The sequence below is a fragment of the Callorhinchus milii genome, unplaced genomic scaffold (assembly GCF_018977255.1).
Source record: "Callorhinchus milii isolate IMCB2004 unplaced genomic scaffold, IMCB_Cmil_1.0 Scaffold110, whole genome shotgun sequence".
NCBI lineage: Eukaryota > Metazoa > Chordata > Chondrichthyes > Chimaeriformes > Callorhinchidae > Callorhinchus > Callorhinchus milii.
In genome coordinates, this window is record NW_024704851.1 from 31,649 (window position 1) to 58,862 (window position 27,214).

The 27,214-nt window shown below is 45.6% G+C and overlaps 1 long non-coding RNA gene across 3 annotated transcripts; it reads right to left on the reverse strand.

Annotated features, from left to right (window-relative positions):
* Positions 1 to 338: 338 nt before the first annotated feature.
* On the reverse strand, positions 339 to 12,042 carry LOC121851757. Of its 3 annotated transcripts, none has more exons than XR_006085979.1 (3): positions 12,015 to 12,042; positions 647 to 814; positions 339 to 480 (listed from the first exon to the last, which is right to left on the reverse strand). It is a non-coding gene; the product is annotated as an uncharacterized LOC121851757 (long non-coding RNA). The 3 variants fall into 3 exon arrangements; XR_006085978.1 differs by lacking the exon at positions 12,015 to 12,042 and adding an exon at positions 7,779 to 7,809; XR_006085980.1 differs by lacking the exon at positions 12,015 to 12,042 and adding an exon at positions 4,215 to 4,247.
* Positions 12,043 to 27,214: the final 15,172 nt, after the last annotated feature.

The following is a 27,214-nucleotide window of genomic DNA, read 5'->3' on the forward strand; positions in this document are numbered from 1 at the left end:
ACTGCTCTCTCGCCCACTATCTCATAGACTCGCACTGACTGAGGCAAACACACACACACACTCAGAGACGGAGACTAAGAGAGACAACGAAAGAGAGAGCCTGAAATAGGGAGACTGAAATATATAAACTGAGAGGGACTGACACAGAGAGAGAGAGAGAGAGACTGAGAGAAAGTGCATCAGTTGTGGTCGCTTACAGCAGTTTAGCAGTGACTGAGGGTCGGGGCTCTCCAGCCGCCCGCACGGCCGTAGGCGGTGTGTGTCAATAACGGTCCCCAGAGCAGAGATGGGAGAGGAATCAGGATCAACATCTTTAATAATCAGTCACTACAGTGTCCAGAATATATTCCATATTACACAGACTGTGTGGACAGTCACTGCCTCAGTCAGTGTCACACTCTCACTAACAGCTCAGCTCTGATTCCCCGCAGTGACCGCAGCTGCTTCTTTCCGTCTGAACTGAACCTATTCCCCCTCAGCCTGAAACACATTAAACAGGAAATAAACCCACGGGATAATGGTACAAACTGTAAACTGTTCGTGTCGCAGTTTAATACATAAATAAATCCCTTCAAACTGTTCCCATTCTGATACACAGCCCTTTCTCTGTGTGTTTATCACATTAAACACTGACACAAACACTCACCTGATCCTCTCCAGACTGGTGCAGGTCTGTATGAGGCGGCGGAGAGCGGAGACAGAGCCGTCTGTGAAGGAGTTAAGGCTCAGGTCCAGGAACCTCAGTGAGCGGTTTGTACTGAGAGCGGAGACCAGAGCATCAGTGCAGCCATCGGTCAGTCTGTTACTGTCCAACCTGGAGATCAGAGACACAGAGACATGACAGGGATCAGAGTAAACACTGTGGGTATAACCCACTGTCACTCACAGTTTGTTTGATGCCGGACAGGTTACAGGAGTTCATACACACAAACACACACACACACACCAACACACACAAACACAGACAAAAACATCGCCGCAGACACACACTTACTCTCACACACACAAATACACACAAACACATGACGCACAGAAATATACACACAAACACACACAAACAGAGTCACATAAACAGAGAGACGCGCACACAGACACACACAGACACACATAAATACACACACTCACACACGCAGACAAACAAACACACAAACACTCTCACACACACGCGCTCACACAGAAACATACACAATCACACCCAAAAACTCACCCACGCAAACACATACGTACGCAAACACACACACACAGGAACTCACACAAGCAAACACAAACACACACACAAACAATCAATCATTCACACAAGCGCACACATATGCACACATACACAACCACACACAGACACACACACAGAAAAAACCCACGCACGCACAAACACGCATACACACACAAACATACATAAACATTCACACAAACACACACAAATACACACACACAGAAACAAACAAACAAACAAACGTACACAAAAACAGACTGACAAACACGCACACAAAACACCCACAAACATACAAACGCACATAAAGACACACTCAAAAACAACAAACACCAACAGAAAAACATAATGTACAAACAAACACACACATATAAATAGACATACATAGATATACACAAATAAAACAAACACAAACACACAAATAAACACACACACAAACTCACACGCACACACATAAACACACAAACACACGCACACTCACAAAAGCACTCAAAACTCATACACACAAAATCGAACATACGCCAACACACACACTCAAACACAAACATAAGCACAATCACTCACACAAGCACACATACAAACATAAACAAAATGGCACACAAACACACACACATAAGTACATACACACATACACACAAACACATGACCCACAGACAAGTACACACACAGAGACACACACGCAAACACACTCATGCAAGCACACACACAAACACACACAAACAAAAACATGTCGAACAGACAAATACAGACACATACAGTGATACACACACGCTTACACAGAGAAACACACAGAAACAAACATACACACTCACAGAAACACAAAGGGACACACACACACAAACACACGCAAACATACACATAAACACACACACACACACAGAAAAGCACACAAGTACACACACAAATACACATACACAGACATACACAAACATACATAACCACACACGCGAAAACACACGCACAAATACACACATAAACACAGAAAGACACACAAAAACAAACTCACAAATACGCACACACAAAAACACAACACACAGTCACACACACACATAGAAACATACATAAAGACAAACAGACACACACTCAAAAACACACAAACAAACAAAGAAACATAAAATCAAACACAAACACAGACATAAAACACATACATAGATTCACACAAACAAACATACGCAAATACACACACACAAACACACACAGAAAAACACACAAACATAAATACACATACACACAACCAAACACACAAACGTGCAAGCACACAGACACAACCACGCACATACCCGCAGACACGCACACACACTCACACACACACAGCAAATACACAATAACATCTATAAAATTGCATTTACAGAGCGCCTTTCACGTCGGCAGGACGTCCCAAAGCGCTGAACAGTCAGGTGTCGGGGCCTGAGCATAGGGGAGGGGTGGGGGAGGGGGAGGTGGGAGGGTGGGGGGGGGGGAGGGTGGGGAGGGTGGCGAGGGGTGGGGGAGGGGTGGCGAGGGGTGGGGAGGGTGGGGAGGGTGAGGGAAGGCAGAGAGGTGGGAGGGAGACCAAAGGCACGATCGAAGAGAAGGGTCTTGAGACCGACCTTGAAGGAGACAAGAGAGGAAGTGAGGGGAAGGGACCGTGGGATGGAGTTCCAGAGTGTGGGGCAGAGAGGCTGAAAGCCCGGACACCGATGGGAGGGCGGGTCGGGCGGGAGACATGGAGCAGCCCGGAGCCCACTGGCCGGAGGGAGCGGGCAGGTTGGTAGGGAGTCAGCAGGTCAGAGAGGGGAGGAGGGGGCGAGGCCATGGATGGCCTTAAAGGTGAGGACGAGGATCTTGAACTCGATCCTCTGGGATACACACACACAATCGCACACACTCACAGGAACATACACAAACGCACACAACAACAACAACAAGATTACAGTTGTATATCGCCTTTCATGTCGGACGTCCCAAGGCTCTGACACACACACACACTCACAAGCACAAAGTCACACAACCAAACACAGTCGAACACAAAAACACACCGAGAGACAAAAAACCCGCAGAAACACACACACACAGACAGACACTCATATAAACACATCGAGACACACAATATATATGTTTGGATATACTCAAAAACACACACACAAACACAAACACAGAAACAAAGACAAACACACACACAGACAATCGCTCACACGTCTGTACACACACACTTACGAAAGCACTCACAAAAGCACACAGACACACATACACAGGCAAACGCACACATACACGCAAACAAACACACACACACTCACACACACAAAAGCATATGCACTGACACACACATACGTACACACACAAACACATGCACTGACACACACACACACACACACAGATATGCATACGCAGTGTTGTCATTGATTAATGTTAAAGTGTGGTTTAAGAATCTAAAATAGAAGTGCAAAGGCGGCAAAGCTCAGTAACTGAAGGCAGAACCCAAAACAATGGCAATATAAGGGACACGAAAGTCCTTCTGGTTAAAGGGAGAATTGAAATTGAAACATATTATTGATATAACCATATAAGGAGTTGTTTTTCTTAAAAAAGACAGTTTTGTCTGGAGTTATTCAGTTGTCTTTAAACAAAGGTGTGTTAGATATCTCTCGGGAACGGTAGCGGAGCAGTGCGAGACACGACCAGTGCTGTGACAGGAATCCGCTCGGTACCGCTTTGTGTCTTTTGTATTATTTTATTGTTTCATTTATTTGTGTATTTCCTGCTGTTCTGTCCTGAATAAAGTGACTGAACTCAACCAATTGGTAAACTGGAACCGGGTCATTCTAAAGTCGTTGTAGATAGTTGCAAAGGACACACCCACACACACACATTAATACATGTTGAGAGTTTGATGTAAACGATGGTTTGTGGCCTCACACTGTCACACCGATTCCTGTCACAATATTCAGCCGCACTGATCAGACAGTCACAATAAACACATTGAGATATTGGAGTCATTCAGACTCTGGAGACACAGTGCGTTACTTACTGCAGACTCTGTATTTTACACTCCGGGTTCCTCAGAGCCTCACACAGTCGCTTCACTCCACAATCTCCCAGTTTATTGTTACTCAGGTTCAGCTCCGTCAGTGAGTGGTTTGTGCTGAGAGCGGAGGTCAGATCCTCGGTACAATCCGCTGTCAGATTGTTACTGTACAGCCTGGAGATCAGAGACACAGAGACATAACAGGGATCAGAGTAAACACTGTGTATAACCCACTGTCACTCACAGTTTTTTTGATGCCGGACAGGTTGTAGGAGTTCATACACACAAACACACACACACCAACACACACAAAGACAGACAAAAACATCGCCGCAAATACACACTTACTCTCACACACACAAATACACACAAACACAACACCCACAGAAAAATACACACAAACACACACAAACAGAGTCACATAAACAGAGAGACGCACACACAGACACACACATACACACATAAATACACACACTCACACACGCAGACAAACAAACACAAACACTCTCACACAAACGCGCTCACACAGAGACATACACAATCACACCCAAAAACTCACCCACACAAACACATACGTACGCAAACACACGCACAGAAACTCACACAAGCAAACACAAACAACACACAAACAATCAATCATTCACACAAACACACACACAAACAACAATATCACACAAACGCACACACATATGCACACAAACACAACCACACGCAAACACACACAAAAAAACCCACTCACGCACAAAAACGCATAAACATTCACACAAGCACACTGAAATACACACACACAGAAACACACAAACAAACAAACGTACACTAAAACAGATTGACAAACACGCACACACAAACACCCGCAAACATACAAACGCACATAAAGACACACTCAAAAACACACAATCACAAACAGAAGCACAGCACATACAAACAAACACACAGATATAAATAGACATACATAGATACACACAAACACACACAAATATACACACACACAAACTCACACGCACACACAGAAATACACAAACACACACAAAAACTCACACAAACACTCACAAACTCACACACACAAAATCGAACACACGCCAACACACACAAACACACACACACGCAAAATAAGCACAATCACTCACACAAGCACACATACAAACATAAACAAAATGGCACACAAACACACACACATACATGCACATACACACATAAACAAACACATGACCCACAGACAAACACAATCAGTCACACACACAAACACATGACCCACAAACAAGTAAACACACAGACACAGAAACACACGCAAACACACTCATGCAAGCACACACATACACACACAAACAAACACATGTCGCACAGACAAATACACACACACAGATACAGACACACAGACACATATACACAGAGAAACACACAGAAACAAACACACACACTCACAGAAACACAAACAAACGGACACACACAAACACACGCAAACATACACGTAAACACACACACACACGCAAAAAAGCACACAATTACACAGACACGCATGTATACACAAACATACATAAACATACACGTGAAAAAACACGCACAAATACACACAGAAACACACAAAGACACACAAAAACAAACTCACAAACACGCACACAAAAACACAACACACAATCACACACATACACAGAAATATACATAAAGACAAACAGACACACACTCAAAAACACACAGACAAACAAAGAAACACAAAATCAAATACAAACACAGACATAAAAACACATACATAGATTCACACAGACAAACATACGCCATCACACACACACAAACACACACAGAAAAACAAACAAACATAAATACACATACACACAACCAAACACACAACCTTGCAAGCACACAGACACAACTCACACACACACAAACACACACACAAATACACAATAACATCAATAAAATTGCCTTTACAGAGCGTCTTTCACGTCGGCAGGACGTCCCAAAGCGCTGAACAGTCAGGTGTCGGGGCCTGAGCATGGGGGAGGGGTGGGGAGGGGTGGGGGGGGGGGGGTGGGGAGGGGTGGGGGGGGGTGGGAGGGGTGGGGAGGGGGGGGGAGGGGTGGGGGAGGGGTGGCGAGGGGTGGGGGAGGGGTGGGGTAGGAGTGAGGGAAGGCAGAGAGGTGGGAGGGAGACCAAAGCCACGATCGAAGAGAAGGGTCTTGAGACCGACCTTGAAGGAGACAAGAGAGGAAGTGAGGGGAAGGGACCGTGGGATGGAGTCCCAGAGTGTGGGGCAGAGAGGCTGAAAGCCCGGACACCGATGGGAGGGCGGGTCGGGCGGGAGACACGGAGCAGCCCGGAGCCCACTGGACGGAGGGAGCGGGCAGGTTGGTAGGGAGTCAGCAGGTCAGAGAGGGGAGGAGGGGGCGAGGCCATGGATGGCCTTAAAGGTGAGGACGACGATCTTGAACTCGATCCTCTGGGATACACACACACAATCGCACACACTCACAGGAACACACACAAACGCACACAACAACAAGATTACAGTTGTATATCGCCTTTCATGTCGGACGTCCCAACGCTCTGACACACACACACTCACAAGCACAAAGTCACACATACACAAACAAACAAACATACACACAAGCAAACACAGTCGCACGAACACAGAGAAACAAAAAACCCGCAGAAACACACACACACAGACAGAGACACACACATAAACACATCCAGACACACAATATATATATACTCAAAAACACACACAAACACAGAAACAAAGACAAACACACACACAAACAATCGCTCACATTGATACACACACACTTACGAAAGCACTCACAAAAGCACACAGACCCACATACACAGGCAAACGCACACATACACACAGACACGCACACACACACACAAAAGCATGTGCATTGACACACACACACACACACAGACATACATACACAGTGTTGTCATGGATTAATATTAAAGTGTGGTTTAAGAATCTAAAATAGAAGTGCAAAGGCGGCAAAGCTCAGTAACTGAAGGCAGAACCCAAAACAATGGCAATATAAGGTCAGGACTTACAGGGACACGGAAAGTCCTTGTGGTTAAAGGGAGAATTGAAATTGAAACATATTATGGATATAACCATATAAGGAGTTGTTTTCTTAAAAAAGACAGTTTTGTCTGGAGTTATTCAGTTGTCTTTAAACAAAGGTGTGTTAGATATCTCTCGGGAACGGTAGCGGAGCAGTGCGAGACACGACCAGTGCTGTGACAGGAATCCGGTCGGTACCGTTTTGTGTCTTGTGTATTATTTTATTGTTTCATTTATTTGTGTATTACCTGCTGTTCTGTCCTGAATAAAGTGACTAAACTCAACCAATTGGTAAACTGGAACCGGGTCATTCTAAAGTCGTTGTAGATAGTTGCAAAGGACACACCCACACACACACATTAATACATGTTGAGAGTTTGATGTAAACGATGGTTTGTGGCCTCACACTGTCACACCGATTCCTGTCACAATATTCAGCCGCACTGATCAGACAGTCACAATAAACACATTGAGATATTGGAGTCATTCAGACTCTGGAGACACAGTGCGTTACTTACCACAGACTCTGTATTTTACACTCCGGGTTCCTCAGAGCCTCACACAGTCGCTTCACTCCACAATCTCCCAGATTATTATTATTCAGGTGCAGCTCCGTCAGTGAGTGGTTTGTGCTGAGAGCGGAGGTCAGATCCTCGGTACAATCCGCTGTCAGATTGTTACTGTCCAAACTGGAGATCAGAGACACAGAGACATAACAGGGATCAGAGTAAACACAGTATGTAACCCACTGTCACTCACAGTTTGTTTGATGCCCGACAGGTTGTAGGAGTGCGACACACACACACACACCAGCAAACACACATAGCAGACAAACACACAGACAAAGATACACACTTACTCTCACACAAACAAACACACAAACAACCAAACACATGATCCACAGACAAATACACACACACAGACACACACAGAAATACACAAATACACACAGAAACACACACAAAAATACATACACTTTCACGCACACAAACGAACACACAAACACACACACAACAACATACAGACACACACACAGAGACACACATACAAAATTACACATACGCACACATGCATACAAACACGCACACAAACACACACACACAAACACGCATACACAGAAAAGCAAATATTCACACTCGCACAATCTTACCCATGCAAACACATACATACGCAAACACACACAAACTAACACACAGACAGAAACGCACACGATCCCACCCACGCAGAGAAACACACACATACACACGCACAAACTCACGCACAAACTCACACACCCAGAAACACACAAACACACACACTCAAACACATACACACAGAATCGCACACACACAAACACTCACACAAGCACACACACAAAGATAAACAATATGTCACACACAAACGCACACAAAAATACACTCACACACAAAAACAAACACGTGACCCACAGATAAATACACACGCACAGAGACACAAACACACAGACACACATACACAGAAATACACATACATGCACACAAACAAACACACACACACAAATACACACACACCATCACACACAAAAATACACGCACAAACACACAAACGCACTCACACAAAAGCACACACACAGAAACACACAATCACGCACACAAATACACTTACCCACGCAAGCATAGTTGCACACAAACACACTCACAGAAACACACACAAGCATACACAAACACACACAAAAACACAGAAACAAACACAGACACACAAATGCACACAATCGCACACACAGAGAGAAACACACAGAAACAAACACACAAAACACGCATACACACACGAAAACATGCATGAACATATACACAAACACACACCCAAATACACATTCAGAAACACACAAACAAACATAAACATAAAAAAACTCACAAACACGCACACACATGCACACACAAGTAAACATAACACACACAATCACACACACAAAAGCATACAAACACACATAGAAACATACATAAAGATACACAGACACATACTCAAAAACACACAAACACACATGGAAACACAAAATTTAACACAAACACACACCCACGTAAATATACATATGCAGATACACACAAACAAACACAAAAAAAACACGCAAATGCAAACGCCCACACACAAATGCACACACACAAACGCAGAAACTCACACAAACTTTCACAAATACACTCACAAACTCATACACACAAAATCGCACACACGGAAACACACACACGCAAGAACACACACAAACATAAACAAAATCACACACAAAGACACAAACATAAATACACATACACACAAACAAACACACAAATACATACATAAACATGCACACACAAATAAACACACAAACCTACACACATAAGCGCACACACAGAAACATGCATAATCATACACACAAACATACATGCGAACACACCCACGCAAACATATGCAAAACGACAGAAACATACACACCACAAACACACATAAACAGCCGCACACATACACACTTACAAACACACAAATACACACAAAGACACAACAACATAAACAAAATGACATTTATAGAGCGCCTTTCATGTCGGGAGGACGTCCCGAAGCGGTGAATAGTCAGGGGGTGGGGTCCCAGCATGAGGAAGGGATGGGGTAGGGGTGATGGGTGAGGGAGGGGTGATGTAGCAGGGAGGCAAGTCAGAGAGGTGGGAGGGCGACAAGAGGCACGGTCGAAAAAAAGCGTCTTGAGACCGGCCTTGAAGGAGCCAAGGGAGGAAGTTAGGCGAAGGGACCGTGGGATGGAGTCTCGGAGTGTGGGGGCAGAGAGGCTGAAAGCCCGGACACCGATGGGAGGGCGGGTCGGGCGGGAGACATGGAACAGCCCGGAGCCCACTGGACGGAGGGAGCGGCAGGTTGTAGGGAGTCAGTAGTTCAGAGAGGGGAGGAGGGGGCGAGGCCATGGATGGCCTTAAAGGTGAGGACGAGGATATTGAATTGGATCCTCCGGGGTTAGGAGAGTCAGTGTGGTCGGGCGGTGGGAGTGATGTTGTCGGGCGAGTTTGGGAGTGATGGGGTCGGGCGATGTTGGGAGCGATGGGTTCGGGCGAGGTTGGGAGTGATGAGGTTGGGCGGGGATGGGAGTGATGGGGGCGGGCGAGGGTGTGAGTGATGGGGGTCGGGCGAGGGTGGGAGTGATGGGGTCGGGCGAGGGTGTGAGTGATGGGGTCTTCCCACATTGGGAGAGATGGGGTTGGGCGAGGGTGGGAGTGATGGTGTCGGGCGAGGGTGGGAGTAATGGGGTTGATGTGGTCGGGCAAGGGAGGGAGTGATGGGGTCGGGCGAGGGAGGGAGTGATGGGGTCGGGCGAGGGAGGGAGTAATGTCGTCAGGCGAGGGTGGGAGTGATGGGGTCGGGCGAGGGTGGGAGTGATGGGGTCGGGGAGCCTGGTGTGGGTGAATACACGAGCTGCAGTATTTGGATGATCTGCAGCGGTGAAGGGAAGAGTTGGGAACACACACAACAACACACACACACACAATCGCACACACTCACAGGAACATACACAAACACACACAACAATAACCATAGCAACAACAACAAGATTACATCTGTATGGCGCCTTTCACATCGGGAGGTCGTCCCAAGGCGCTGACAAACACACAAAGACACACACTCACAAAAGCACACACAATCACAAAGACACACATATACACAAACATTCACACACCAACAATGGCACTCACAAAAGAAACAGAAACATACACACACAGTCACACACGCACACACACAGAAATACAGAGACACACAAACACACACACAAAGAAACGCACACACACAGACACACATACACACTCCCACAAACCCTCACAGAAACACATAGACACACATATACAGACACATGCACATACACACACACACGCAAACAGAAACACACAAGGCACACATACAGACAAATTCACAAACACATGCACAGACACACACACAAATACACACACAGTGTAGTCATAGGTTAATATTAAAATGTGTTTAAGAATATAAAACAATTGTTGCCATGGGTTAATGTTAACGTGTATTTTAATATAAAATAGAAGTGTAAAGGCGGCAAAGCTCTGTAACTGAAGGCAGAACCGAAAACAATGGCAACATAAGGTCAGGACGTACAAGGACACAGAAAGTCTGTTCACACTTACACACTGGAGGGAGGGACTGATTAGGAGAGAATAAAATGTGGTTAAGGGGAGAATTGAAACATATTATAAATATAACCGTACAAGGAGTTGTTTTTCTTTNAAAAAAGACAGCTTTGTCTGGAGTTATTAAGGTGTGTTTAAACAAAGGTGTGTTAGATATCTCTCGGGAACGGTAGCGGAGCAGTGCGGGACACGGCCAGTGCTGTGACAGGAATCCGCTCGGTAACGTTTTGTGTCTTGTGTATTATTATATTGTTTCATTTATTTGTGTATTTCCTGCTGTTTTGACCTGAATATAGTGACTGAACTCAACCAATTGGTAAACTGGAATTGGATCATTGTAAAGTTGTTGGAGATAGATGCAAATCTTTCTAACAGCAGAAACACACAAACACACACAGACACACACACACACACACACAAACAGAGTCACTCGCACACACACACTCACAGACACACACATTAATACATGTTGAGAGTTTGATGTAAACGATGTCGTGTGGCCTCACACTGTCACACCGATTCCTGTCACAGTATTCAGCCGCACTGATCAGACAGTCACAATAAACACATTGAGATATTGGAGTCATTCAGACTCTGGAGACACAGTGCGTTACTTACCGCAGACTCTGTATTTTACACTCCGGGTTCCTCAGAGCCTCACACAGTCGCTTCACTCCACAATCTTCCAGATTATTATCACTCAGGTTCAGCTCCGTCAGTGAGTGGTTTGTGCTGAGAGCGGAGGTCAGATCCTCGGTACAATCCGCTGTCAGATTGTTACTGTCCAACCTGGAGATCAGAGACACAGAGACATAACAGGAATCAGAGTAAACACAGTGGGTATAACCCACTGTCACTCACAGTTTGTTTGATGCCGGACAGCTTGTAGGGGTGCGACACACACAAACACACACCAGGGTACACACCAACCCAGACATGCAGCCACATATACACTCCTACTCACACACACATATAAACACATGACCCGCATACAGATACACACAAGCAGACACAAACACCCAAAGACACACAGATGCAGACACATAGACACACTCACACAGACACAGTGAAATACACACATATATATAGAAACACATATACACACACATGCACATAAATAAATGCACACACACACAAACGCACCCACACAAACACATACGTACGGAAACACACACTGAAGCACACAAACAAGCACACAGACACACAAACACACACAATTCCCCACACTCAGAGAAACATACACAAACAAATGTTCACACAGACACGCACACAAACATGCACACAAACACATGCAAATGCACATACGTAAACACACATAGACACAGAAATAAACACAAACAAACATACATACACAACCATACACACAAACACACACAAGTACACACACAGAGATACACACAAACAAGCACACAAAAAACAAACTCACAAACACGCACATGTACACACAAACAAACACAGCACACAAACACAAACATACAAACACACATAAAAACAGAAATAAATACGCACAGACACACAAAATCACATACAAACACGAACACATAAATACACATACACAGATACACAAACAAACAAACATGCAAATATACACACATTCAAACACAGAAACCCACAAACACGCACAAACACTCACAAATTCATGCACACAACATCGCACATACGCATACACACACGCGTGCAAACAACCACATGCATACTTACAAACGTAAACAAAATCACATAAAAACACACATAAATACACATACATATACACAAACACATATCCCACTGCCAAATACACACATACACAGACATGCAACAAACACACATAGACGTATGCAGATAGACACACATACACAGAAACACACACACATAAACACACACACAAACAAACACGACCCATAGACAAACACATACACAGACACACACACAAACACACTCACGCAACCACACACGGGCAAAACCTCACACAAGCACACAAAAAAAATGAACAAAATCACACACAAACAGACTCATATAAATACACACACACACATGACCCACAGAAAAAAATGCAACCACACAGAGAGAGAAACAGACAGACACACACAAACACACACACAGACACATATACACACATAAACGCTCACACAAAGACACATACACAAACATGCACACAAACACACACACAGATACACACAAAAAGTTACACGCACACACACACACCCAGACAAATGCACTCACACAAACGCACACACAGAAACACACAATCACAGACACGCAAACTTACCCACACAAACACATACAAACAAACACACCAATACACAAACGCACACAATCGCACACACACAGAAACACACAGAAACAAACACACAAACACTCACACAAACACACAAACAAACACACTTACACAGAAAAACACACAAGCACAAATTCACACACATACACAAACATGCATAAACATACACACAAACAATCGCACAAATATACACTCAGAAATACACAAATACACACAAAAACAAGCTCACAAACACGGACACACATGCACACTCAAACAAACATAACACACACAATCACACACAGACATGGAAACACACGTAAAGACACATTCAATAGCACACAAACACAAACAGACGCACAAAATCGAATACAAACACACACATAAGTACACATAAACAGACACACACAAACAAACACACAAACACAAGCAAATATACACAGACACAAACACACAAAAACACACAAAAACACACAGAGAAACAGTCATAAAAACACTCACCAACTCATACACACAAAATCACACACGCGCAAACACCCACCTGCAAGCACACACAAACATAAAAAAACACAAAATTACACACACATATAAATACACGTACAAACATACATACAATCAAACACACAATCAAACACACAAATGCACACACAAAGAAAAACATACAATCACACACAAACACACACGAGAACACACTCACGCAAACAAACACAAACACACACACATAAATACACATACAAACTTTCAAACACACAGACACACCCAAAAACGCCATCCACATGTACACGCACACAAACACAAGCACCAATGCACAACAACATCAACAAAATGACATTTACAGAGCGCTTTTCACGTCCGGAGGACTTCCCAAAGCGCTGAACAGTCGGGGGGTCGGGGCCCGAGCATGGGGGAGAGGTGGGGAAGGGGTGAGTGGTGGTATCGATGGGAGAGGGGTGGGGAAAGGCAGAGAAGTGGGAGTGAGATCAAAGTCATCATAGAAGAGAAGGGTCTTGAGACCGGCCTTCAAGGAGGCAAGAGAGAAAGTGAGGGAAAGCATCCATGGGATGGAGTTCCAGAGTGTGGGAGCAGAGAGGCTGAAAGCCCGGACACCGATGGGAGGGCGGGTCGGCGGGAGACACGGAGCAGCCCAGAGCCCACTGGACGAAGTGAGCGGGCAGGTTGGTAGGGAGTCAGCAGGTCAGAGAGGGTGAGGCCATGGATGGTCTTAAAGGTGAGGAAGAGGATCATGAATTCGATCTTCTGGACGATGGACAGAGTGATGTGGTCGGGCGAGGGTGGGAGTGATGTGGTCGGGCGAGGGTGGGAGTGATGTGGTCGGGCGAGTGTGGGTGTGAAGGAATCCGGCGAGTGTGGCAGTGATGGGGTCGATCAAGGGTGGGATAGATGGAGTCTGACGAGGGTGGGAGTGATATGGTCGGGCGAGGGTGGGAGTGATATGGTCGGGCGAGGGTGGGAGTGATGGGGTCAGGCGAGGGTGGGAGTGATGGAGTCAGGCGAGGGTTGGAGTGATGGTGTCGGGCGAGAGTGGGAGTGATGGTGTCGAGCGAGGGTGGGAGTGATGGAGTCGGGGAGCCTGGTGTGTGAGAGGACACGAGCTGCAGTGTTTGGATGATCTGCAGCTGTGAAGGGAAGAGTTGGGAACACACAAACAATCACAGACATAATCGCACACACTCACAGGAACATACACAAACACACACAGCAACAACAACAATATTGTTCCAACGCGCTGACACACACACACACACAAACACTCACAACTGCACACACAAGCACAAAGACAATCATACACACAAACAAACACACAAACAAACAGACGCGCACAAATACAGTCACAGAAACACAGAAACAAACACACACACAATCGCACATACGCAAGAAAAACACAGAAGCTCACTCAAAAACACACAAACACCCTCATAAAAACACTCATAGACACATATACATAGAAACACGCACATATACAGAGATACGCAAACAGACACACACAAGACACACACACAGACACAATCACATGTACTGACACATACACACACACTCACACAGTGTTGTCATGGGTTAATGTTAAAGTGCGGTTTAAGAATATAAAATAGAAGTGCAAAGGCTGCAAAGCTCAGTAACTGAAGGCAGAGCCCAAAACAATGGGAAATTAAGGTCAGGACGTACAAGCACACAGAAAGTCTATTCACACATACACACTGGACGGAGGGACTGATCAGGAGAGAATCAAATGTGCTTAAAGGGGGAATTAAAACATATTATGGATATAACCAAATAAGGAGTTGTTATTTCTTAAAGAAAAGACAGCTTTGGCTGGAGTTATTAAGGTGTCTTTAAACAAAGGTGTGTTAGATATCTGTCGGAAATGGTAGCGGAGCAGTGCGGGACACGACCAGTGCTGTGACAGGAATCCGCTCGGTACCGCTTTGTGTCTTGTGTATTATTTTATTGTTTCATTTATTTGTGTATCTCCTGCAGTTTTGACCTGAATATAGTGACTGAACTCAACCAAATGGCAAACTGGTACCGGATCATTTTAACGTTGTTGGAGATAGTTGCAAATGTTTCTGACAACAGTCACACACACACAAAGATACATACACACACACACAGACTCGCAGACAGAGACACACACACAGAGACACACAGACACATTACCACATGTTGAGAGTTTGATGTAAAAGACGGTTTGTGGCCTCACACTGTCACACCGATTCCTGTCACAATATTCAGCCGCACTGATCAGACAGTCACAATAAACACATTGAGATATTGGAGTCATTCAGACTCTGGAGACACAGTGCGTTACTTACCACAGACTCTGTATTTTACACTCCGGGTTTCTCAGAGCCTCACACAGTCGCTTCACTCCACAATCTCCCAGATTATTATAACTCAGGTACAGCTCCGTCAGTGAGTGGTTTGTGCTGAGAGCGGAGGTCAGATCCTCGGTACAATCCGCTGTCAGATTGTTACTGTCCAACCTGGAGATCAGAGACACAGAGACATAACAGGGATCGGAGTAAACACAGTGTGTGTAAACCACTGTCACTCACAGTTTGTTTGATGCCGGACAGGTTGTAGGAGTGCACACACACAAACACACACACACAATCACACACACACACAAACTCACCCACGCAATCACATACGTACACATACCCAGAAAAACATACAAGGATACACAAACACACACAACAAGCACACAGACAGAAAAACGCACACATTCTCACACAAAGAGAGAAAGACAGACAAACACTCACACAAATGCAATACACAAGCAAACACACGGAAACACACACACGTAAACACGCTCACACAGAAAAAAACCTCAAGCACACTCACAAACATACATACACAGACATACATAAACATACACACAAACAAACACAAATGCGGGCGAGGGTGGGAGTGCACAAATGCACACACCCACAAACACACACGAACACACACACAAAAACAGAAATTTACAAACAATCAGAAAAACACTCACAATCTCAGGCAAACAAAATCGCAGGCACGCAAATACACACACAAACAAACGTACAGATGCAAACACACACGCGCAAACACTCACACAAGCACACATACAAACAAACAAAATCACTCACAAACACACACACATAAACAAATACACACGCGCACACAAATACATGACCCACAGACGAATACACACACACATTGACATGTATATACAGGAACCTTTCACGTGGGGAGCAAGTCCCAAGGCGCTGGGACCAGGGTCACACACACAACATCACAGTCTCTCTCTCTCTGATTCTCTCTCTGTCTCTCCCTAAAAACAGTCACTACGTTTGATAATATCTCTCTTTCACCGTCTCTTTATATCTCTCTTTCAGTCTCCGACTATGTCTTTCACTTTGTCTCACAGTCTCACTCTCTCTCTTTCTATGTTTTTTTTCTCTGCCTCTCCCCCAAAACACAGTTACTACCTGTTATAACATATTCTCTCTCACAGTCTCTTTCTCTCTCTCTCTCTCTCTCTCTCCTCTCTCCCTCTCTCTCTCTCAATCATTCCCTCTCTTGCTCAGTCTCTCTCTCTCTCTCTCTCTCTCAGTGTCTCAGGCTCTATCTCTCAAGCTCTCTGAAGTCATCCCACAGTGTGTCTCTCACTCTGTGTCTCTGACTTACTTTCTCTCTCACTCTCTTTCTCTATCTCTCCCGAAGTTTATCCCAATCTCTCTCTCTCTCTCTCTCTCTCAATCACTCTGTATCTGTTCCCCCACAAAACACACATTCGCTACGGTTGAAAACATATTTTCTCTCAGTCTCACTCTCTCTCACTTTTTCAGCCTCTATCCCTCAATTTCTCTCTCTCTCTCTCAATCTCTTTCTCAGTCTCTCTATATGTGTCTAACAGTGTCTCTTTCTGTCTCTCTCTGTCAATCAATAACTTTCATTCACTATCACTGTCTCTCTCTATCTCTATCTGTCGCTCTTTCTCTTTCAGTCACTATCTCTTCGTCTCTCCCACAAAATAGACAGTCACTACATATTATATTTAATCTACCCTATTCTCTCTCACTCTGTCTGTCTTTCTCTCAGTCTGTCACTCTGTCTCAGTCTCCCTCGTTGTCTCTTTCAGTCTCTTCTTGATTCTCTTTCTCTCCCTCTTTCTCTCTCTAACTCAGTCTCTCTCTCTCATTATACTTCTTCTCCCCTAGTCTCCCTCTCACACTCTCTCTGTCTATTGATCACTCTGTCTTTCTCTCACCCAGTCTCTCTTCTCTCTCAGTCTCCCTATCTGTCTATGTATCTCTCTGTCCGTCTCTCTCTCTCTCTCTCTCTCTCTCATTCCCCCTGTATCTCTCAGTCTCTCTAACGGTCTCTCACAAAATATTTATTTGAAGGGAATATTAACCATGGAAATGTGATCTGCAATTAACAACCGGGTTATGACTGACGGCGAAGCAAACAGACACGAGTGGAGTAAGGAGACATCCGTAAGGTTTTGCTCTGCCAGGAATCACCCCCAGGCCCTCTCGCTAGCGAGGCGAGGGCTCTAACCACTGAGCTACAGGGCAGAGACTGCAGTGTGTGAGCAGACACAGGCTAACTCAGGGCTGAAGCTGCGCAGACTTTATTCTGGGTGAGGGTTTTGCACAGGCGTTTTCACTGTAAAATACCAACAAAAAACTATCTCAGGATATGATTTTTCCATCAAATATATTTGCGTCCGGGGGCTAAGGCCAGTTGGGAATACACATGGAATCATTGACCTCAGTTAAATGTCTCAGGATTAGGGAGGAAGCACCAACATCATACATGACTGTGCTGGACAGTTTGCAGGAGTCTCACACACACAAACGCTCATGCACACATACACACACACATACCCAGAGACACGAATGTGCACAAATAGGCAAAAACAAACATGCACAGATACACATACATATGCACACAAACAAACTCTTATGCAAATATAGTCACAGGTACACACGGACAAACATAAACCCATAACACAGACACACAATCACACACATAGATACACACACAAACACAAACACTCACAAACAACGCACATACGGGCAGACCCACACACAGTAACACACAAAAGCATATAACAACAGAACACAAAGAGAAACGCATACAATCGTAAACATACACACCCACAGAAACACACGCACACGGAAACATACACAGACACACCCAGAAAACACACACTGACATACGCGCAAACACACACAAACACATACAGACACACACACGCACGCGGATAAACACAGACAAACAAACACATATTATTCAATGCTGCTCTGAGCTCCCAGTGAGACTGCTTTTAGATTCACCCACAATTTATCTTAAAAGTCTCCCAGTAAATCAGAAGCTTTCCATTCCATACACACAAATTTCCAGTCAGATGTGAAACTGTCAGGAGGTTGGTTTGGAGTGCAACCTGTCACACACAAACCTGTCATCAGGCTTAACCCTAAGCCTGATGACAGGTTTATGTGTGTGTCAGACACTCGGCTGACAATAGTAGAGTACTGCAAACCCACAGTGTGTGGAGCGGTCGGGCGAGGCTGCGATTGATAGAGAGACACACACACAGACAGACACACACACACACACAGACACACACACGTTAATACATGTTGAGAGTTTGATGTAAAATATGTCTTGTGGCCTCACACTGTCACACCGATTCCTGTCACAATATTCAGCCGCACTGATCAGAGAGTCACAATAAACACATTGAGATATTGGAGTCATTCAGACTCTGGAGACACAGTGTGTTACTTACTCCAGTCTCTGTATTTTACACTCCGGGTTCCTCAGAGCCTCACACAGTCGCTTCACTCCACAATCTCCCAGATTATTATCATTCAGGATCAGCTCCGTCAGTGTGTGGTTTATTCTGAGATCGGAGGACAGGTTATCGGTCCTATCAGTTGTCAGATCGATGTCGCTCAGCCTAACAATCACAGACAAGGAAACATAACAGGGATCAGAGTAAACACAGTGCGTATTATTATTTATTACACAGCCTGGAGATGAGAGACACGGAGCCATAAAAGGGATCAAAGTGAATACAACGCTGTCTACCATGAGAGACTGTAATGGGATGGATTTTCTGGGACAGGAGGAAGGGGCCGGGGCTGACATTTTTCCACCTTCACGTTAAAATATCGCTGTACGTGGAACAGACACTTACATTCAGGATTGCAGGATTGGGTGTAGGTTGGTGCAATTGGAGTTTCGGTGACCACACAGTGTGTGTTAAGGGATGGGAAGGGGTTGGAGTGGAGGGACCTTCAGTCTGGTTCACTGTGACTCTTAATTTTGATCGATATATAGTGATTTGTTGCCAACAACTAAAAACAAAATATTGCGTTGAGAAAGCTGCTTGTGTTGTGATAGCCGTCGTCAATGTGAATGGGCAAAACATTCCCTGTCATTTTGTGTTGACGTCAGTCAAATAGTTAAAATATGCCCTTGGGGTGCGCAATTAATACCTGGCTCACAAGCGAGAGACCTGAGTTCAAATCCCAGCAGGAGAAACCTTGGGCAATTTTCCTTACTCCACATGCCTGAAAAAATCCCTAAAAAAAATAACAATTTGTCACTACAATCCACGACAGTTTGTAGGTCATTGCTGTGCACAATTGGCTGCCGCGTTTCGCCCACAAAAATGCAGTCAATTGCTTTACAGTATTTTCTGTGAAGCGCTTTGAGACGTCAAGAAACGTGTAAAACACTATAGCAAATTCAATTATATTATTATTATAAGTGCTGCTGCAGTTTAATCGGCTAAAGCTGTATAAGGTCCCCGTTTCTGGATAGGACACCCACCAAACTGTAAATACTGTGTCTCACAGGTCAGCAGCAAGTGAGTGGGAAGAATCTCTGCTCCCAGTGACTTGTCGTTAAAACCCTGCCGCTGAGCTGACCTTGTAGCTTTCAGGAACTTTTAGAATTAATATTGTCCACAGCTGCTCAGGATATAATAATCTGTGTTCAGAGCCAATTACTGACACCAAGTCCACAGTGTGTTACTTACCATAGACTCGGTATTTTACACTCCAGTTTCCTCAGATCCTCACACAGTTGCTTCACTCCACAATCTCCCAGATTATGGTCCTGCAGCCTGGACACGGAGACACAAACACATTGACATGTATATACAGGAGCGTTTCACATGGGAGCAAGTCCCAAGGCGCTGGACCCAGGGTCAGGCACACCCGCACATGCCCACACACAGTCAGACACACACACAGGCATCCTTCCTAAGTTGTGGTAGATCGAAGTAAACATCTAACATTTATATTAATTTCTTGCAGGGTGATGTCTCAGAGCTTTACAGGGACGGGGTTGGAAGGTTCGAGTTCCCCAGTCTCTGCGGCAACAAAATCAAATCGCAAGTTTAGGGACTTTCCTGTCAGGAAGACGTACCAAGGCAATGAGGGTTTGTACCTGATCTGGGGGTTGGGATCAGAGATGGGTGGTGTGCAAGGGATTGGGGTAGGAGGATAACCGAAGGCAGGGTCAAAGGGGAAGGTGTTGAGATGGGCATTGAAGGAGGCAAAAGAGGAGGAGAGATAGCGGTTCTCCAGGATTGAGTTCCACAGGGTGGTGATGGTGATGGTGATATCTGACTGTGTGAATGCAGAAGAGTTGATGGTGGAGCGGGCAGGGCGGGGACGTGTAGCAGCCCAGTGCACACCGAGTGGATGGAGCGAGCAGGATGGTAAAGTTGGTAAACACCACTTCCTCCCATGCACACACCCCAGTGTCCCTGGGTTGGCTCCTGCCCCCTCTCGGCTTCTCTCCTATTCTCGTTCCACCAGCTCAGGCACCACAGCACTCACTCCCCGCACTCACAGGCAAGTCTTCTCCAGCCTACGTCACTAGGCCACAGGCTTCCTGTGTCCTGATCTCATGGCAGCAGGTCCTCCCCGAGTACTCAGACTGAGCTCTCCCTCACAGCCCAATTGAAAGCCCCCCCCCATAGCTGCCTCTGCCCTGAAAGTCCTCAGGGCGCAGTTTACCCGCCTTCCCCACGGCGGAAATCCAGAGCCCAGTATAACAGTGTAAGTGGCCTGGGTATGAGGACAGGGCAGTGAGACCTGCTGATGCCATGGGTGGCTGTTTAGGCCTTGAGGAGCCGCAACACAGTCTGTCAGCATCACAGGCCGAGAGAGTGAGTATGCATGTAACATGATCAATCAGCGAGTGGCTGGAGTGAGTCTACTCCTCTGCATGATGGACACCAGATCCTCCGTGTTGGCAGTGCTGTGGGTTGACAAGGGAGAGTTTTTGGGTGGGTATCAAGCGTGAGATTATCTGTCCCCGGGCCTCTCACTCTGGAGCTACAGTCAGTAGGGGTCCAGGTGGGTCCGGTATCCAGTGTCTAGTCTCTTGTTGGAGCCTTACTTTCAGTTCCACAGTGTGTTACTCACTCCAGAACCGGTATTTTAAACTTCGGGTTCGTCAGAGCCTCACTCAGTCGCTTCGGTCCACCATCTCCCAGAATATTTTCTTCCTGCCTGCACACAGAGACACAAACACAGTGAATATAGTGCAGCAATACAAGACACATTGACATCTATATACAGTAGGCTTCCACGTTGCAAGGAAGTCCCAAGACGCAGGGTCCAAAAGTTGGGATCAGAGAGACAAGAATTCCGGCCGCTAATGGCAGGGTAGGTCGGGCTGGAGATATGTAGGAGATGGCAGAATGGAGGGAATGGACAAGTTGATACAGGCTTTGCTGGACAGAGAGATAAGAGGGAGCAAGGCCGCGGAAGGCTTTAAAATTGAGAACAATTATGTTGAATTCGATCCACTGAGGGGTGGGGATCCAGTGGAGACGAGCGAGGCAGGAGGAGATGGTATCACGGAGCCTGGTGAAGGAGGATAGGAGCTGCAGAGTTCTGGATGATCTGCAACTTATGGAGGGAAGAGTTGGGGAGGCCAAGAAACATGGTTTTTGCATATTCGAGTCTGGATGTATGAAGAGGTAAGACAGTGATGGAGTCACGTAATGTTGCCGAGGTGGGGGAAGGCAGAGCGGGTCATGGCATGGACGTGGGGGATAAAGGACAGTTGAGGATCGAACAAGACACCTGGGTTCCTGACTGGCTTGGTGAGGTGGTATATGCATCCATTGGTACTGATGCTGCCAGGGCCTGAGTTGGGAGGTGCTGGCGTGAGCTTCAGTCTTGCTGATATTCACCTGCAGAAAGTTGGCACTTATCCAGGACTTGATATTTGACAAACATTCTGTCAGGCCAGCAGTGGTCATAGGGTTCATGTTGGAGGCAGAGAGAGATGAATCTGAGGGTCATGTGTGTACATATGGAAGTTGACTCCATGTCTGAGGATGATGTCACCAAGAGATGATGTACAGGTTAAAGAAGAGAGGACCCAGGACGGAGCCTTGAGGAACACCACACGAGACGGTGAGGAGAAGAGATTTGCGGAGACAAATGGAGCTGGGTTCAGAGATACAATGAGAACCAATCAAGGAAAGAACTTTGAAGGCTGAGATGAGAGGAGAGATATTGGAGGAGGATAGAGTGTCAAAGGGAGCAGAGAGTTCCAGGAGGAGGAGAAGACAGAGGGAGTCCTGGTCACAGATGGACAGAGTGCCATTTGTCACCTTGATGAAGGCTGTTTCGTGCTGTGGGCAGGAAACCCGATTGAGGGGTTCATGACGGGAGAGACAGGTGTGGACGGAGTGAAGCTGGGAAGTTATAACTCTTTCAAGGACCTTGTAAAGGAAAGGGAGGTTGGAGATGGGTGGCAGTTAGTGAGCAGGGATGGGTCCATGGAAGGTTTTATTAGGAGAGAGGTTGATGACAGCTGTTTTTCATTATAAAGTAAAACCGCACATTGTGTTTGTTGGTGCATTAATTTCTGGGATATTTGGTAAAGATCAATTCATACCTTTTTTTCCGAGCAGCTTCCTCCTGATGAAATCAAACACAGACAGAAGTGAGCTCAAACTGAGACACCAAGAATAACAACACATATTACATGTGTACAGCACCCTTAACGTCAGGAGGAAGTCCCAAGGCACTGGGCGTGAAAGACGCTGTACACATGTAATTTTTAAGACACCTCATTGTAAACTCAGATACACAGAACAGAATTTTACAGCACAGAGTTGACTGTCATTATTACAGCAAAGTTATTCACTCAAAGTGATTTCCAAAGGTAAGAGGATTCAGATGTACAGCCACCATAAAGTGTTATCTGTGTAAGTTTATATCTAGAGACATAAAGTCAGACCTGCTGACACACTACGATATATTAAATTAGCAATTCAATCTCTTATCTCTTTATCAATCAGTATTACATGTATTTCTCCAGACTGTGCAACTGATATGGAGCTCAATTATAATGTAATCTCTTTACCTGCAAAAAGATCGGCCCGTCTTTTTCCATCTGTGTCTGTAACTCTGAGATTTCTTGTTGAACTGAATCTAAATTGCTCTGAATCTCTCGCAGGTTTGTCTCCATCCGTTGTAAAATCTCCTCCTCTCGCTGTCTGAGATCTCTCATCACCCGCTGCTCTCTGTCAGTCAGGATCTGGTGTATTTTAGCAAAATCGTCCTTGACTTGCGTCTGCAGACTGCTCGCCTGTTCCTGCAAAACATCAGACATCACACCGTGTATACACAGTAAAGAGAGACATCGCACCATGTACACACAGTAAAGAGAGACACACTGAGACCTCACACCCTTTATACACAATAAATAGAGACAATCTGATTGTCCAGAAATCAGCCCAATAAAACTTACCTTAAGTTGTGAAATATTTTGTTTCTGTTTGGCTTCAGCTTGTAGAGCAGTTTCCTTCCTCTGTGTGAGAGAAGCTGAGGAGGATTTCACTTGTTCCTGGAGTAAACACACAGAACAACAGTGTTTGTACTTGGAATCATCAAGTGGAATAGATTTACTCCCTCGTGAGGGGTACTGTTACCTTGTAGATTTCAACAGCTTCCTCAATGGGCAGGAATCTGTGATCTCTGTGTTCTCGCGCATCTCTGCAAACTAAACACAGCAATTTCTTGTCAGATTCACAGAACAGCTTCAATTCCTCCCGGTGTTTCTCACAGTGAAGTTTAATTTCCGTCTGTCTCGGGGTCAGGCTGAATTTCCGAGCTCTCTCTGCTAGACTCGCCAGGGCCCGATTAACCCTGAGGTTCTTTTCTGGAAAAGTCTCCTGACAAACAGCACAGCGGTTTGTCTCCTGCTTTTCCCAGCTCCGGGTGATACAGGAGCGACAGAAGTTGTGGCCACAGTCCAGGCTAACAGGATCAGTGAAGAAATCCAGACAAATCGGGCAAATGATCTCCTCGGTCCAGCTCTCAGTCTGGAGCCCAGAAGCCATTTTCCCCCTCAGCACTTCCTGATTCAAACTGGTTTCAGTTTCAGTGTGAGTGTGTGGGCGGCTCCCAGTCACTGGGCTGTCAAACCGTCTCCTTTAGTCTCTTCTTGTGAAATCAGCTGATTGTGACTGTGATCCCAGGAGACCACGAGAAAGACTTGTACATTCATCATCACCCTCACAGGAGTCACTAATCTCTCTGCATTTCACGATGGTCATGACTGTTGGAGCCAGTGATATTCCTGGGCCGAGAAACGGGAAGAATAACAACAAGCCGTGTATTTGATACAGAACCTGTAACAGAGCTCAAAACTCTGCATTTCTGTACAGTGACTGTCGGGATTTGGTGAATGTGCAGCCAATCTCCACACAACCAGCAAACAATCATGTAGTGACCGGCCAATGTTATTTGGGGGATTGTTTTGTCAGCCGGGAAATCAGGGACAGAAATATCCGTCTCTTTCTCAAATTGTGCTGCGAGATCTTTAACGTCCAGCAGAACAGACAGAAATGGAGCTCGGTTTGTTGTGGAGTCTTGAAGTGTGTTGATTACTCACACCCGTCTTCAAATCACTTTACTTCCTACCACCGCCCTAACCTACCTCTCCGACCTCCTCAGTCCCCAATCTACCACCCGGGCAATGCCTCCGCTCAACCGGCTCCGGCCTCCTGCTCATCCCTTGTGCCTTTTCAGCCACTAAGCCCTGAAACTCTGGAACTCTCTCCCTCAATCCCTCCGCTTGGGCCCCTCCCGATGTTTACCGAGAAGTCAGCCAGAACATCTATGTTAGTTAATTGGCGGTTTGGTGATTCGTGGGGAAATTTTCCGTTAAAATAATAATAATAATGATGATGACGAGGAGTTCATTAATAACTGGTGAATTTAATGGATGAGGAACAGAGCCGGGAGAGAGAGACTGCTTGATCGTGTTGGCCAGTAGAGGGGTGAGGAGGGGTTGTTGAGTGACCAACAGCTGGGAGATGACAGTTGAGAGGGAAGGGCAGAAATAAGGGTAATGGAGAACAGGGCAGTGTTAGTAGCCGTGACAGAGATGGGTGAGGGTGTGGGGGGGGAAGGTGTGAAGATGGCGGAGGAGGTGATTTCAAGCTTTGAGATGAAGTCGACTCTGAGGTGGTGATGGTCAGAGGAAGGTTTTCAGACAGCAATCGAAAAAGGGGGAGAGAGACTGTCTGTCTGTCTGTCCATCCATCTGTCTGTCTGCCCATCTGTCTGTAGCTGGTTACAAGTGGCTGAAAATGACTTCTCACAACAACAACATAGATTTCATTTATAGAGCGCCTTTCGCGTCGGGAGGACGTCCCAAGGTGCTGGACAGTTGGGTCAGGACCCCAATAGGGGAGAAATGGTCAGGGTGAGGGGAAGGAAGGAAGGGAGGGAGCGAGGAGGGGGGAAATGGTCAGGGGGGTGGGAGGGAAGGGAGCTAGCGAGGAGGGGGTAGAGAGTCGAGAGGGGAGCTGAAGACACGGTCAAAGAGTCCTGTGGAGTCCTGTGGATTCCTGCGCTCAGTGGTTAGAGCATTTGCTTTGCAAGTGAGAGACCTGAGTTCAATTCCAGGCAGGTCAGGGTGAAACCTTGGGCAAGTTTCCTTACTGCACACAGAGCCTAATAATAATCCCTCCAAAACCCAAACCAATAATAAAAAAAATTGGTCATTTTCAATCTACGACTGTTTGTGGGACATTGCT